Raw genomic sequence first — 13840 nt, 5'->3', positions numbered from 1 at the left:
GTTTCAGCCTTCTGGGTGTGTGACTATTCAGAGACTCCCAGCGAACTGTGTCCAGGTTAGCCTGTAGCCAAACAGGCAGACCTAGCACACCGTGCCTGTGGTGTGTTCAAGCCTAAAGAGACTTCAGGTGCACTGTCATCACCGGGTATCATGCTGACATGGTGTCCCCAAGGGGTGGATCTTCTCTGGGCAATTCACAGCTGCTCTTAGACTACCAAATAGTCAGAATCCTATATGGAATTATTAGTGGGTTTGCTACTGAAAAAAGAAATAAAAACAACATTAAACTACTGCTTCATTGTTCTACTACCTTTAGCTCACAGAGCTTTAGTTCCTGGGGAAACATAATAAGGGGTAAGATGAAATAGGATTTTTTTTCAGCTTTTTTTAGTAGCAGACTAGTGAAGGTGATATGATCAAGGTCCCTAGTCTTTTTTTTTTTTTTTTTTTCTTCCCTCTACCCAAGAAAACTCAGAAGGATACATCACTGCTTTGACAGAGAGGGGATAAAACAAAATCAAAAAAAAAAGCTCCTTTTTCAGGAGCAATTCCCACTTACTGTGATTTAAGCACCCACTCTGAAGTTCTGGGACTAAGTACATGGTCCATATGCTCTGACTACAAAAAACACTATCCACAAAGAGCAGGGTCACTGTGATTACCTATGTAAAGTTTCATTCAGGATGCCCATTATCTGGAGAAACCCATTGTTGCACATGATCTATCTTATATTTTCTCAACATATAATACTTAAAGACTGATATAAATATTCCGTAGAATGATACTTTCTAAGTCATTAATTTTAAATCATAAATCAAAAATATTTTAAAAAGAGAGGTTTGTTCTGCATTATCAGAGAATAACTACTTCTAAAATAAACTAAAAAGGCTCTATAAATGAATAAATTTTGCAGTTTTTTGCCTTCAATAGTGTTCAAAGGTTAAAAATGAATTAAAATTGTAAAATAAGTGGACTAGCTACTTATTTCATTTATTTTATCTTTCCCTTTCCTCCTTTGAATACTCTTTTCCTTAAATTGTATTTTCCAGATATTGCTGTATTCCAGTTGTACTTTCTCTTTTTCTAATATTCTCTTTGTAAGTATCCCCTTAAAGCACTTTAAAAAGTATCTGATGAATATCGCTATTTCTCTGCATTCTGTGAATGATGTTAATTATCTTTACTTTTTAATGGTTTAAAAATTCAACTTCCCTAATTAAGAGTATGTTTTTTTAAAAAGTAGAGATTGCGCAGGGGATGCTCCCATTTTCTATTTTTGCTTTTCTAGATTAAGGTTCAAATATTTTCTGATAGAAATGTATGTTCTTGCAGGTGGAACATTCCTCTGATAGGTACATTTGGTATTGAAATGAGTTAGTCCCATATGAATCCTGGCATGGGACTTTCTTCACTAGTTTTAGATGGATCTCTTCTTTCTCAAAAGTATGGCACCAGGTGAGAAAAAGGTGCCGTCAACCTATAGTTATATTTATACTCGTCAAGGGGTGGGGATCTTTATGTAGAAAGGGGACACATAAAAGTGTAGCGAAGGGGCATATTTTTCTAAATGTGCCCAGGAAACCTATGAGATAGGTAACAGAGAATTCAGAGGCCTTAAAACAGTGTCACCATTTGAAAAGCAAATTAAAAGCTGCAGGAGTGTGTGCACTCCTGCAATGCTTAACATAACCACAGTCTTCACTTTGAAGTATGCCTGATTATTGCCTTACATCCCGTTTTCATGTAGCAATATCCAAGGTAACACAAATCTGGCTCCAACTGTAATGTACGTAGGAGACAGCAAGTATTAAGACGCCAAAAAATTCAAGATGTTTGAATCTGGAAGGACGAAAGAACAGCGTACTCAGTGATCAGCCTTTCAGGTGAAGGAGACAACAGCTGTGGTTTTGGTCCCTGTTCCCTTGATTATTTCTGTATGCATGGGTTAGTGACTATCTCATCTAATTAAAAATAAATACTGTGATCGAGGATCAAAACTCACAGGTCCCTCTTTTCCTTGACAAAGCCTTAACTAAATGCTGTTGAATATGCGTGACATGTTATATGCAGAGCCCTTTAATGTTCCTTCTGATTTCTTTGATCTTGTTTTAGGGTGTTTTCACTCTATTTCTAATGAGCTATAGTTTGCTCAAATATGTATATATGTATATGTTCATATATATATGTTTTACATTCCTCTTCCCTTTGCATTACTGTACTGTTTTTTTTTTTCTTAAAACTGTCTTCCATGTCAACAAGATTTAACAAAATGAAAAGTGTGTCTTCATAGGATAAAGACACATTTTTGGTAGTTACCGTAATGCAGGCATGAAAGAAAAGATAAAAGAGAAGTAGTTCTTCAGATAAAGTCCGTTAAGTATTCATAATGTGACGACATAGGTGATTGTGATATTATCTAGACAGAAGATCTCTGCTGAAGGTAGCTTTCAGACAATTTTATTGTTTAAAAAAAAATTGGTAAAAACTGACGAAGTCATTAATTTTTCAAAAGTTACAAATTATCCTGTAAAGCTTCAGTGACTGCAAATTAGCCTTTGCTATAGCCCTCTGCTAACAATCTATAGATCATTTTATTATTCATGAATTTTACTAATTTCAGGACACCACAGGTCATCGTATGCTCATTTATTTGCTAAACACCTTGTGCTGGTATGCCTATGCTGAAAAATTGCTACTATTTACTTCCCGTGAGACAAGCAAGCAACAAAGTGGTGGATTTGGCCCCAGACATCCACTCTGCCAGGCAGCATTTACATCTTGCTGTCAGTGAAATAAATGAGCCCTTAAATTGGCTGCAAAGCTTTAAGAACTGAAACTTATGTCTAGTTATCAAACAAAGTTCAGAACACCTGCCAATATGAAACATAATTATGACAAGCTGTTACATTTTACCTTTAACTTTTCAGCTTTAACACCACAACTTCATTATAAGAACCTCATCCTCCCTGCCCCTCCTTTCTCCCTTCCCCCAGACCCAGCTCCCCTCCCAAAAAACGCTCACTGCGTTCCATTGTAAATGCTGAGTTAACGCTAATACACTGGGTCATCTATCAGCAGACAGAAAAAAAGTCAGACATATTAAAAATGCTAGGATTCCTCCTAAGAATAACCACAAATTTTCACAGATTACCAAAAATGGCTAACTGTGTATAGATACCTGACCTTTATAACCGCCTTTGAAGGCTTTTCAGAGAAGGTCAAAAATCATGAAACAAACTTCTAGATTCCTTGTTTTGTTTTTTACTTTAAAAAAATCGATTCAATTACTTCTATCTTATTTTACTGACCGACTTCATTATCTTTCCTTTTGGGTCGCAGAGCCCTACGGCACAGGTTTTTGCCACAACAAATCCAACAATTGATAAGCTGTTTACTGTTTATCCAAATGTTCATGGGAGGGCAAAAAAAGAAAAAAGCCACCAAAAATAAATGTTACTCTTCTATAAACCCACTTTAAACTATGTCCTATGTGCACTATAACTGAATATCTTCCCTTGTGTGCATGTATACCTCTGTGTTACAAACCACAAACAGCTATGTGAAAAGAACAATATTTAAAGGAAAGACTTTTTTCTTAGCTGTCAAGATAATATCTAGGCTAAAATTCATTTCAACATTTTTATATATAGATATATATATATATATATATACACACACACATGTATATATAAAATATATATATATCAATATGAAGAGCTTAAAAATTACAGCCCTTGGCCAATTGCACCCTTCTGGTCAATAAAGTAAATATGAGCAATATGAGAAACAAATCAAATGTATGAACTTTACCTCTTTTATTACTTTGACCTTATTATTTATTTTTTTATAGCACCTGCATACTGTATTTTCATTCAAGAAATTTGATTGTGGATAAAGTAGTCCCTACATGTCATAGCAAAAAAATGACACACTAGCCAAAGTTTAAGTCAAAGTATTAGTCAAAACACACCTTCTTTTCTTCTTTTTCTGACCTTTTGCTACAAGTGTAGAAATCTCGCATATATTTTGGGGTTAACAGGACTTCAGCAGGGCAATCTGTGTTTTAAGCAGGGTTTCTTGCTGGTTCAGATATATTGTTTGTTCAGTGTTGGGATTCTGTGTATTCATACTGAGTTTTCTGTGTTTTGTGTACTGATAATGAATTAAAACAGTGGAAAATCATATACATATATTTTAAATGTGACATGTCTGATTTCATTTTAATGTGATTTGAAATATTTCACCCTGAATTTATAAAAAAAATCATTAGTACAGCTATACACATTGCCTTTTCATGATTTTAATTTCTTATTCTTCAATTAAAAATATGCTAAAAGCAGATTTTGCTTAAAATCTGAGATAGTTTGGATAGACTTAGGACCAAATTGTGGCTGCTTTCTATGTGCAAGCTTTGACTAGAAAGGTGACACAAACAAACATTTCTACCTGGTATTCAAGGATATGTCAACAAGGTCTATTCACACCAGTGCACCATTTAGCACCACCTGCGTTTATGGAAATCCAAAAGTAGCACATGCCGCTGTTCACAGAAATCTCAGCCAGCTTCCTGTTATGCCTCCTACAACCATCCCTGCAGCCACCACTGTCGAGCTAATTCAACTCTTCCAAAAACCAGCAACTGCTACTATAACTGCAGCACTGCATCAGACACATACTTTGTTTTTTAGCTTGCTTCTCTCCTTATACAACTCGATGCTCTCAGTCTTGCACTGAAAAGACGCCAAGCTCAGAAATAAAACTAGGATAGTTTGAGAAGACATTGTCAAGTCACCCATAGTTCTTTGGAATCTACTGTAGTAGAATACTTACAGAAAATTTCGTTGGAAACAGATTGTGGAGAAATCATTTATTCATATTTCTTTCTAGTAAGTTTTATGTTTTTATACATTTCTAATGACAGATGTTTTTATACATTTCTAATGACAGACAGACCCTAAAGAATTCTGTCATACATTTGTTATTGTTCCCGGGGAACACACACTGCAGCTGAGAACAGGGACCTGCAGAAAGCATTCTAGTGAAAAAGCAATTCAATCTGGTAATCTATTGAATTAATTTGAAAAACGTATTTCAGAGCAGTCTAACACCACATTGCATAGCTTTTTGATCAACTAATTACAGGAATGATACATGATGTTTTTTACTTTTTCAAGAAATTCTTTTTCCTAATTTGTACTTTCTTGTGGAAACTTCTGATTTTGTAAAGGTTGTGGAAGAAAAATCCTGAACCTATCAGTCAGTTCTTAACATGTTGAAAATCCTTAAAATGTTACCCTGTTGCCCTCACTGTGAGGATGATCAAGCACTGGACTAGGTTTCCCAGAAAGGTTGTGGAGTCTCTGTTCTTGAAGACATCCAAACCCAACTGGGCACGGCACCGAGTAATCTGCTCTAGCTGACCCTGCCTTGAGCAGGGGGATTGGACTGGATAATCTCCAAATGTCCCTTCCTACCACAACTATTTTGTGACTTTGTTCTATTATTGTATGATTACTGTTATTGAAATGTTTTCTTTATGGAAATAGTCTCACTTTTTGTGTCATAATTAGATCTGGCCTAATAATGATTCTTGTTTTAGACTGCTAAGATTGCAATTATATTAACAATAAATTCTTGTCTTAATATAAAAGTTGTGTTTCAATTTTATCCATAATCATAATTTTGAGCATAACAAAAACAAGAGTAATATTCATATCAAACATAAAAAGCATGTGGTGTATGTGAATCCTTATGCCTTATCTCTGCTGCATTTACCTATTGGTAAATGATTCTGACTCTCACCTGAGTCAGAACCCAAATTTGGCATGTGCTGCTTATTCAGGTTGTGCATAGATTTGCTGGGAATGGTGACAGAATGGAGAGAAAACAAGGATTAGCCTGGTCCGGGTTAGATGTGTTTTGGCTGCCTCCTAGGCAGTGAACCCAGGTTTAGTCTCTGTCAAAAACTGGAGTAAATGGGTCAAAGTGGTGTGTGCCAGACTTGGGAACCAGTTTAAATTCCCAGATTATTTAGGTTAAGCGTAGTCAGACACATGAGAAGACAGCTGCTTTAGGATTTGTCTCACCTATCGTTTGACTGCTCCGAGTTTCCAGTTCATATGTGGACATTGACAGTTCAGATGTCTAAATTTGCTTTTATAAAACAAATCTGAATTTTTGTAATATGAGAGATTTTTATCAGATGAAAAAACATTACAATTACTGCTGTTACCCTGTAATACAGTATGGGCATTGCTAGCTCCTGGCCATAAGCTTCGCACTGAGTTTGCATGGCCTCGGGGCTGGGGCTGGTCAGGCTCGGCCCGAGTTTTGTCTGAACTCGTCTCGCCTGCAGCTCTGCTTCCCTCTGCTTCCCTCTGCTTAGCTGGGGCGGCAGTTTTTCTAACTGCCCGGATGGCGATGGCTGTTTTGTTTTACTCGTGTGTATCTTTGTACGGTAGAACCGTAGGTTGATACAGGTTGCAGTAACAAGCAGTAATTCTGTGCAGAACGAGCTGTTTTATGACTAACGTAGCTCTGGAGCACAGGGAATTACAGGTGTGGTGTGAGAGCAGCGGCCCCGAGAAGCGGCGCAGAGGGGCGCAGGCTGCGTGGGATGATAAAGGAGCGACTTGCCCAAGCTGTGTTGAGGAAATGCAGACCTGGAGCTGGACAAACCTGGCTTCAGGGGTGATGCGGACAGCAAAGAATGCACATCTGACATATGTAAAAGGCCCCAAATACCAGAAATTCGTGTCCAACGCGGAGCTGCAGACCAGTGAAGAAAGAATCATGTAAAAGCATGCTGGAAAACATAACATTAGCCCCAGATGAATCCTAGAATGAGTAAGAGGAAACCATCACCAGGAACATTGTATTCCTCCCGGCGAAGGAGCCCAGATGCTGACAGCTCGCTCTAACACCCACCGTCATCCCGCCATAAATGAACCGCTGCCCCTAGGGCCTACGGAGCAGTGCAAGGGTGAACATAATACTGGGAAAAGAGGTAGAAACTCTGAAGTGTAACAATTTTAACAGTATTATTATTATTATAATTAAGGCTTTTTGGTGTATAGAACCTTTCTTTCTTGTCGTGTAACAATTTCTTCTGGGCGAATAATGATCTTGCATTTAGACTGTTAAGATTCCCACTATATTAACACTAAATTCTTGGCTTTATATGTGAGGCATGTTTCCTCTTTGCCCATAAACAAGATTTTGAGCATAACACTATTATTTATTTTGATCCTAGTAATATTATATGTTAACATATAGGCAAAATATCATAATTAACAAATAAAAAAGTGTAAGTGGTTGAGAATATAGGCAGGATACATTTATATTCTCTTTTAGGCATGTGACCCCCGTCTTTAAACCTAATGTCAATCCAATGTGTTTTGGCTATTTCATATCTCTCATGAAAAGCTACAGAGTTTAATGAGGCTCTGAGATTCTCTGGATGAATAAAAAAAATAATAGAAACATACAGAAATTACAATAAAAACAAAGAAATCTGAGAAAATGAATAAATGGGCATGTTATTGATTCTGTAAAAACAAATTTTAAGTGTTTTTTCCTCCCATGAGTACTGCATTGACAGAGAAGAACAGAACGATAGAAAAGTATAAAATAAGCCATATAGGTATCTTTAAGAGTCTACCTTTCTGGTTGAAGAGCAAAAGCTATAACTGATCATTTCCTGTTCTTCTAAATTTGGCAAGTGTTATTTTTGGTTTCTGGGTTTTGTTTTGCTTTTTTTTCCCACAGGGTTTTTTTTTACCTGGGAGATTTTAGTAAAACTTTTCTCCTTGGTCTTTGGGTTCAACAGTCTAATGTAAGCTGCCTGGGCTAAGTTTTATCATATGCAACACTTGTAAGTTTGCACTAAATTTACAGAATTAAATCCATTAGACTCAGTTCTAAAATAGAAATTATTTTAAAATTGTCTTCATTACTCTTTGAAAGTTGTAAATTTGCACATGATTTTTTTCACATTGCTGTTAAAATGAATTTTACCATAATAACTTTCATTTAAAATACTTTTAATTGAATGATTTTAATCCAGGGAATCTGACTAAACTTTGGAAGGAATTTTCTGTGTTGATCACTTAGAGATAAGCAAGATAGCACTTGTGAATCAATGAGAGCAACGATGACCTCCAATATTAGTGCTTACTTGCATTTGCCATCTAATATGGTTTTAAATCAGTTTCTGAACTTACTGAACAGAATACATTCAATTTGTAAATGCTGGTGAATGTTCAAGTGAAAAAACTCAGTAGATAGTGGGAAAGCAGAAAAAAGATTTACGATTACTATGAAAGAGCTTAAGTACTGAGTCATAAACATATTTTTGTTCACTTTAACCACATACAGAATCTTTTTTTATTCAGAGTTGTTGTATGAAGACAGAACTTTTATTGAATGTCAATATGTCTTTAACAGACCAGCTCATCCTGCAGTATAATGGTTTATCATTACTACTGAATGCCCCAAAGTACAAACAGATAACTAAAATTCTCAGGCCTCATTTTCAGGTACCTGAGGGTACTTTACACTGTTCTATGAATAGAAGTGTACTGAAGCTTAGTAATATAAATGAAAAAATAATTTCTTATTTTTTTCTTTGCTTCAGTAATAAAACAGAATAAGACACCAGTGGAGTTCTCTATGAATATTAATGTTCAGGTTAGAAGCATAATCCTGAGATATATCTGTACAAGACACACAGTACCAGACTCTTCTTAAAGTCAAAGCTTTCATTTATTATTAAAATTTCAGCAAATATTATTTGGGATGCTATATGAGATTATTTAAAAAAAAATATGAAGATCCATGATCCTTATCCCATTAACTTCCATAGATTTGTCATGTCCCCACTCTCTTTCTCTCTCTTTTTTCTCTTTCTCTCTCTCTTTTCCCTTCCCCTTCCCCTTCCTCTTCCTCCTCCTCTTCCATTTCCTCTTCTCTTTCCCCTTTCCCTTTCCATGTCTCTTCTCCATGCAATTCTTAACTGTTAGGTAGTAGGCAAAAAACTCTTGAAAGAATTGGGTTTAAGAAGTCCAATTGTGTAGTAAGATGGAATTGTGGAGGAAATGATGCCTTGTAAGTCAATAGACTAATACTGTAAAAAGCTATCAATCAGCCAAGCTTTATTTCTTTATTTCTACTGAGAGAAAAATATTTAAGATACTACTAAGAGTAATCCCAGTGAGATAAGCTCTATATACTAATTTATAAAGCATAATAAAATATTCTTTAATGAAGATTTTAGTGAATTTTTATACATACACACATGCACACACACAGAGATCTATTTTTGCATTCACAAACATATATTCATGTGGACACCAAGGAGTTTATAGAAGCCAGTTACTCAAATAAAATTATAAATGTATTTTTAGCTAACATAAAATTCTGGTTCAGAACACTGTTTTGACAAAAACCAGCTCACCTCTAAGCTTCTTAATTGTCCCACTGATTTTATGTGACTAATATTTATTTCACTTAATTCACCTAATTTTAAGCAATGCAGAATGTCTACAGCTGAAGCAGTCAAACTAAGCTCTCCTCACAGCAAATGGAGAGACACAGGCAAAGAATAGGTAATGTTAAGGTTAAATGTTTAAGATAATAAAAATTGTGTTCTGCAAGTTTCTCTCCAGTGATGATAAGCAGTGATCTGAGTGACTAATTCAGCTGTAAGCTTAGTAAGATAAATATTACCTCTCAACTCCCCTCTTACAGAAAAAGTCATATATATGAATAATTCCTAAACAAAACATGTTATCTGGATTTATTACTAAAGAGGCTGTGTATTTGTCTTCTGATGACACAAGCAGTCTTGCTAACAAGGCTGACTTCGGCATCGTACCACAACTATGTGCATCACCACGCACCGAGGCAGTCAGTGGCAGGTCACTCTGGGCTCTACCAGAACGAACAACACTTGTTTAAGGAGCCAGTCCTGGAGACCAGGGGGCAAAAGCTGCTTGTAGCTGCCATCATTTAAGGACACCGCAGCTGGACAGGCAGACAAAGCGGTGCTGGTAGGAGAGTGTAAATACAAGATATGTTCTGAGTCTTTCCGGTTGAAGACATTCTCTAAAAACTCTTCTGCACATGCTGTGATCTAACACCCTCCCATCAGATATTTATAAACATCCCTGTGGCCTTTTGCTGGAATCGCTCCAGTAGCTCCATGTCTCTCTCGTACTGGGGAGCAAGGAGCCGGACCCAGCCTGACTCCAGGTGTGGCCTCAGCAGCGCTGAGCAGAGGAGAGGGATCCCCTCCCGCAACCCGCTTGCAACACTCTTCCTAGTGCAGCTGTTAAGCTCAGGCTGGAGCTGGAGCTAATGCAGCTCAGGACGATATCAGCCACCTCTGCCACGAGGGCTGTTGTTGACTTGTGTCCAACTTGTTGTCTGCCAGGACCTCGAGGTCCTTCTCTGCAAAACTGCTCTCCAGCCCATCAGTCCCCAGCTTGTCCTGGTGCATGGAGTTACTCTGCCCCACCACCACCCAGGTGCAGGCCTTTACATTTCCTTTTATTGAACTTCGTGAGGTCACTCTGCCCATTTCTCCAGTCTGTCAAGGTCCCTCTGAATGGCAGTACAACCATCTGATGTATCTGCTGCTCTTCTCAGCTTTGTATCATCTGCAAACTTGCTGGTGATGCACTCTGTCCCATCATCCACTTTTCTGACCTGTACTTCATCAAGACCATGAGGATATTATGGGAGACAGTGCCAAAAGCCTTCCTGAAGCCAAGGGAGACAACATGCCCTGCTCTCCTCTCATCCACCAAGCCGGTCATCTCGTCACAGAAGGGGATCAGGCTGATCAAGCACTATTTCCCCTTTGTAAATCTGTGCTGACTGCTCCCAGTCACTTTTCTGTCCTTCACATGGCTGGAAATAATACACCTTTGCAGGCATTTGGGGTGAGGTTGGCTGGCTTGTAGTTGCCCATATCCTCCTTCTTGCCCTTCTTAAGATAGTTGGGGTGACCCTGCAGGACAACATAAAAGATCATTTTGAAACAACTTTGTTTAAACTGTCAGGATGTTCTATGGGAAATAAGTTTATATTAGTCAGTAAGTTCAGCAGAGTCAGCCCATTTGCCGTCTCTAGTTCCACCACAACCTTAGAGTAAGGCTATGGGCTGGGTCCCATTTAAACTTTAGGTGCCTGTATGTGGACATCTACACCTATCACAGTCACATTGTGTTCCTTTTGTAGAAAGAAATAGTTACTTCTAGATTCATTTGATGTATTTCACATTTTTTTGGACAGAACAAGGTGAGTTACTCTGTTTTACACAGTGTTTTTTCCAATGCCTGTTCAGTAAGCAAAGGTTAACTGGCTCAGCTGCAGACAGCTACACTGTAAAACACAAATTTAGTTAGATGACTCTAGCGCTTCAGCACTGCAGGTAAATGTAATTTTCACAGTAGCAGGAGAGGGCTGTCAGTGGTGTAATTTCTGAAAGTCCTGGTCGCAGCTGGCAGAGGCTGCTTTTCTGGTGTGATGATCCGATTATAAGATCAGGGCAGAGCAAACAACCGATGATTGTTCTGATGCAAGAAAAAGACACAGTCTTTAGAGGTAATTAAATGGCCCCTTGCACTTTGGTGAAATAAATACATAAAATAAATTGAAATAAATCCTTACTGGAAGCAATGGTTAACCAGAAGTGAACAATAATTTCTTTAGAGACCTGTAGGCTTTAACTTTCATTGGACTAATAACATCATAGGGGCCAAAAATAGATGGCATTTTTATTTGATTTTAATGATTGACTTATTATGCAAGTAATTTTCTGTGAAGATAAGAGTGTACCAGAGAGAGAAATCCTGAAATGTAAGTAGCTTATATAAACATCTCTCCAAAGAAATCTGTATTTTAAATTGCATTTACTGTTAAAGATATCATATCCTTAATTGAACTGAAAGAAAAATGTTTTCCACCGTATTGTTCACAGATTTTGTAGGCTCTTAAAGTTCAGTGATGGTGATATTTCTGATGTAAGAGTTCTCCACCTTTAACTTGCATGATATCATGAGATTCATCTATTTTATTCTCCCAACAATTTCTTATAATGAGAGCACATTCTTTCTTTACATTTTTAAGAGCTGTTATGTGAATCAGCATATGCAGTTATTAACCTGTACCTATATAGCAAAGTATCTATGTTAGAATACAAATGATTTTTTTTCCAGAGATATTCATCATTGGTCCCATGTATCAACCAAAACCAATAGAATTATATGCTGCTTTCAGAATTAAGCAGTATGACTCCTATTTCACTTAAAATTTGAGGTCTTGCTAGTTCTTGGGGGATTCATGCATTCATGGTTAAAATTTGCTTCTCTGACACAGGAGGAAAGCTCATTTCTGCTACTTCTGCTTTAAGTTAACAGAGCATGAAATAAACAAAAATTTATCATGATTCGTAGCATTAATTAGCTAGACGTACTGACATACCATGGATTTCATTTACATCAGTCCCACCACAACAAAAAGATTAGTTTTGTAAGAACCATTCTTATCTTTCCCTTCCCAAATAATGTGTAACCAGGGAATAAAGTAAGAAATGATATTTCGTTTTGTACTACACAAAAATCATTTACTAATATAATGGGACCTACTGACAGGAATGAATTGTATGGATCATACCAAGACACATGCAAATATCCTTCTAGCATTTAATCCAACATAATACAGATTTGTTTGTGTTTATTTATACATGTATTTATTAATTCATGCTAGCAATCACAGAGAACTTCATGACTCAAAAAGCCTTAATTCCTCCCAAATTATCAAACATAACTTAGTCTTTCTTTTTTTTCCCCACTGAATTCCCTTTCCCCCCCACACCAACAAACAAAAACCCCTTCCTCCTAGTAATTGGAGTGAATAATTGAGTTAAAAGGGTATTTCTGTACTGGATACTGCTATCAAAACTCTGTCCTCATATGGTGATACTATGCAGAACTATGTAAATTGTGGGCCCCATCTCTGTGTTTTGCATAGCTTTGCTCTAAGAAATTTTCAGCCTTTTGTTCATCTATTAAATGTAAGGAATACGATGTAATCCTTCAGAGATATTTATTGAAAATATTTTTCATTAGATCATGGTCAGTTTTGATCTCCGCAGTAGAATGTGTTGGTGGGGGGGATTGAAGGGGTTTCTTACTTTCTTGTCGTTGCATTAGATAAGCTTCTGAGCTGCCCAGGGTTGGAATCTGAGAGGTTTCAGATAGTATTTTTCAGGAATTCTTTTTTCTTTTGTAATTTATAGATTAGAGCTTTTCAGATCAATTTTACAGTGATTGTAATAACAACTAACTGCGGTGCTTATGTCTATTAGAGTTGAGACTGTGGCCTATGAAGATTAAATTCACTTGTCACTGAACTGTAAATATTTCTTGTATGAAACACAATGATATTCTGCTAGTCATTCTATCCAGGAGAATAAGATTGTTAACAAGGAAGAACCCCATGCCAGTCACTGAGAACCACATAACCTATGGAAATCTCTCAAGAGAAAAAAAAAAATCTGACCAAATTAGCTGCCTAATTTCAGCATTGAAATGTCTAATAAGTAGTCTGTGGTCATCAGCTGTGAAATACAGACTATGAAAATCAGGTAGCATGGTTCCAAGCACTGTTCATGCAATTTTATATTAAACAGTACTGGATAAAATAGGAATAATCTAGCAATAAGGTCAGAAATTCTCAGGAAAGCCCTTGTTCAGATAAATGCCTGATCTCTCTTACCTTCTCTTATGGTCTTGGCTATAGAGTGGTGCATTTTTGTGCATTTTCAATGGGAAAA

This window comes from Dromaius novaehollandiae, chromosome 5 (assembly GCF_036370855.1).
Source record: "Dromaius novaehollandiae isolate bDroNov1 chromosome 5, bDroNov1.hap1, whole genome shotgun sequence".
In the NCBI taxonomy this organism is placed as follows: Eukaryota; Metazoa; Chordata; class Aves; order Casuariiformes; family Dromaiidae; genus Dromaius; species Dromaius novaehollandiae.
Note: the sequence above shows the minus strand (reverse complement) of the source record.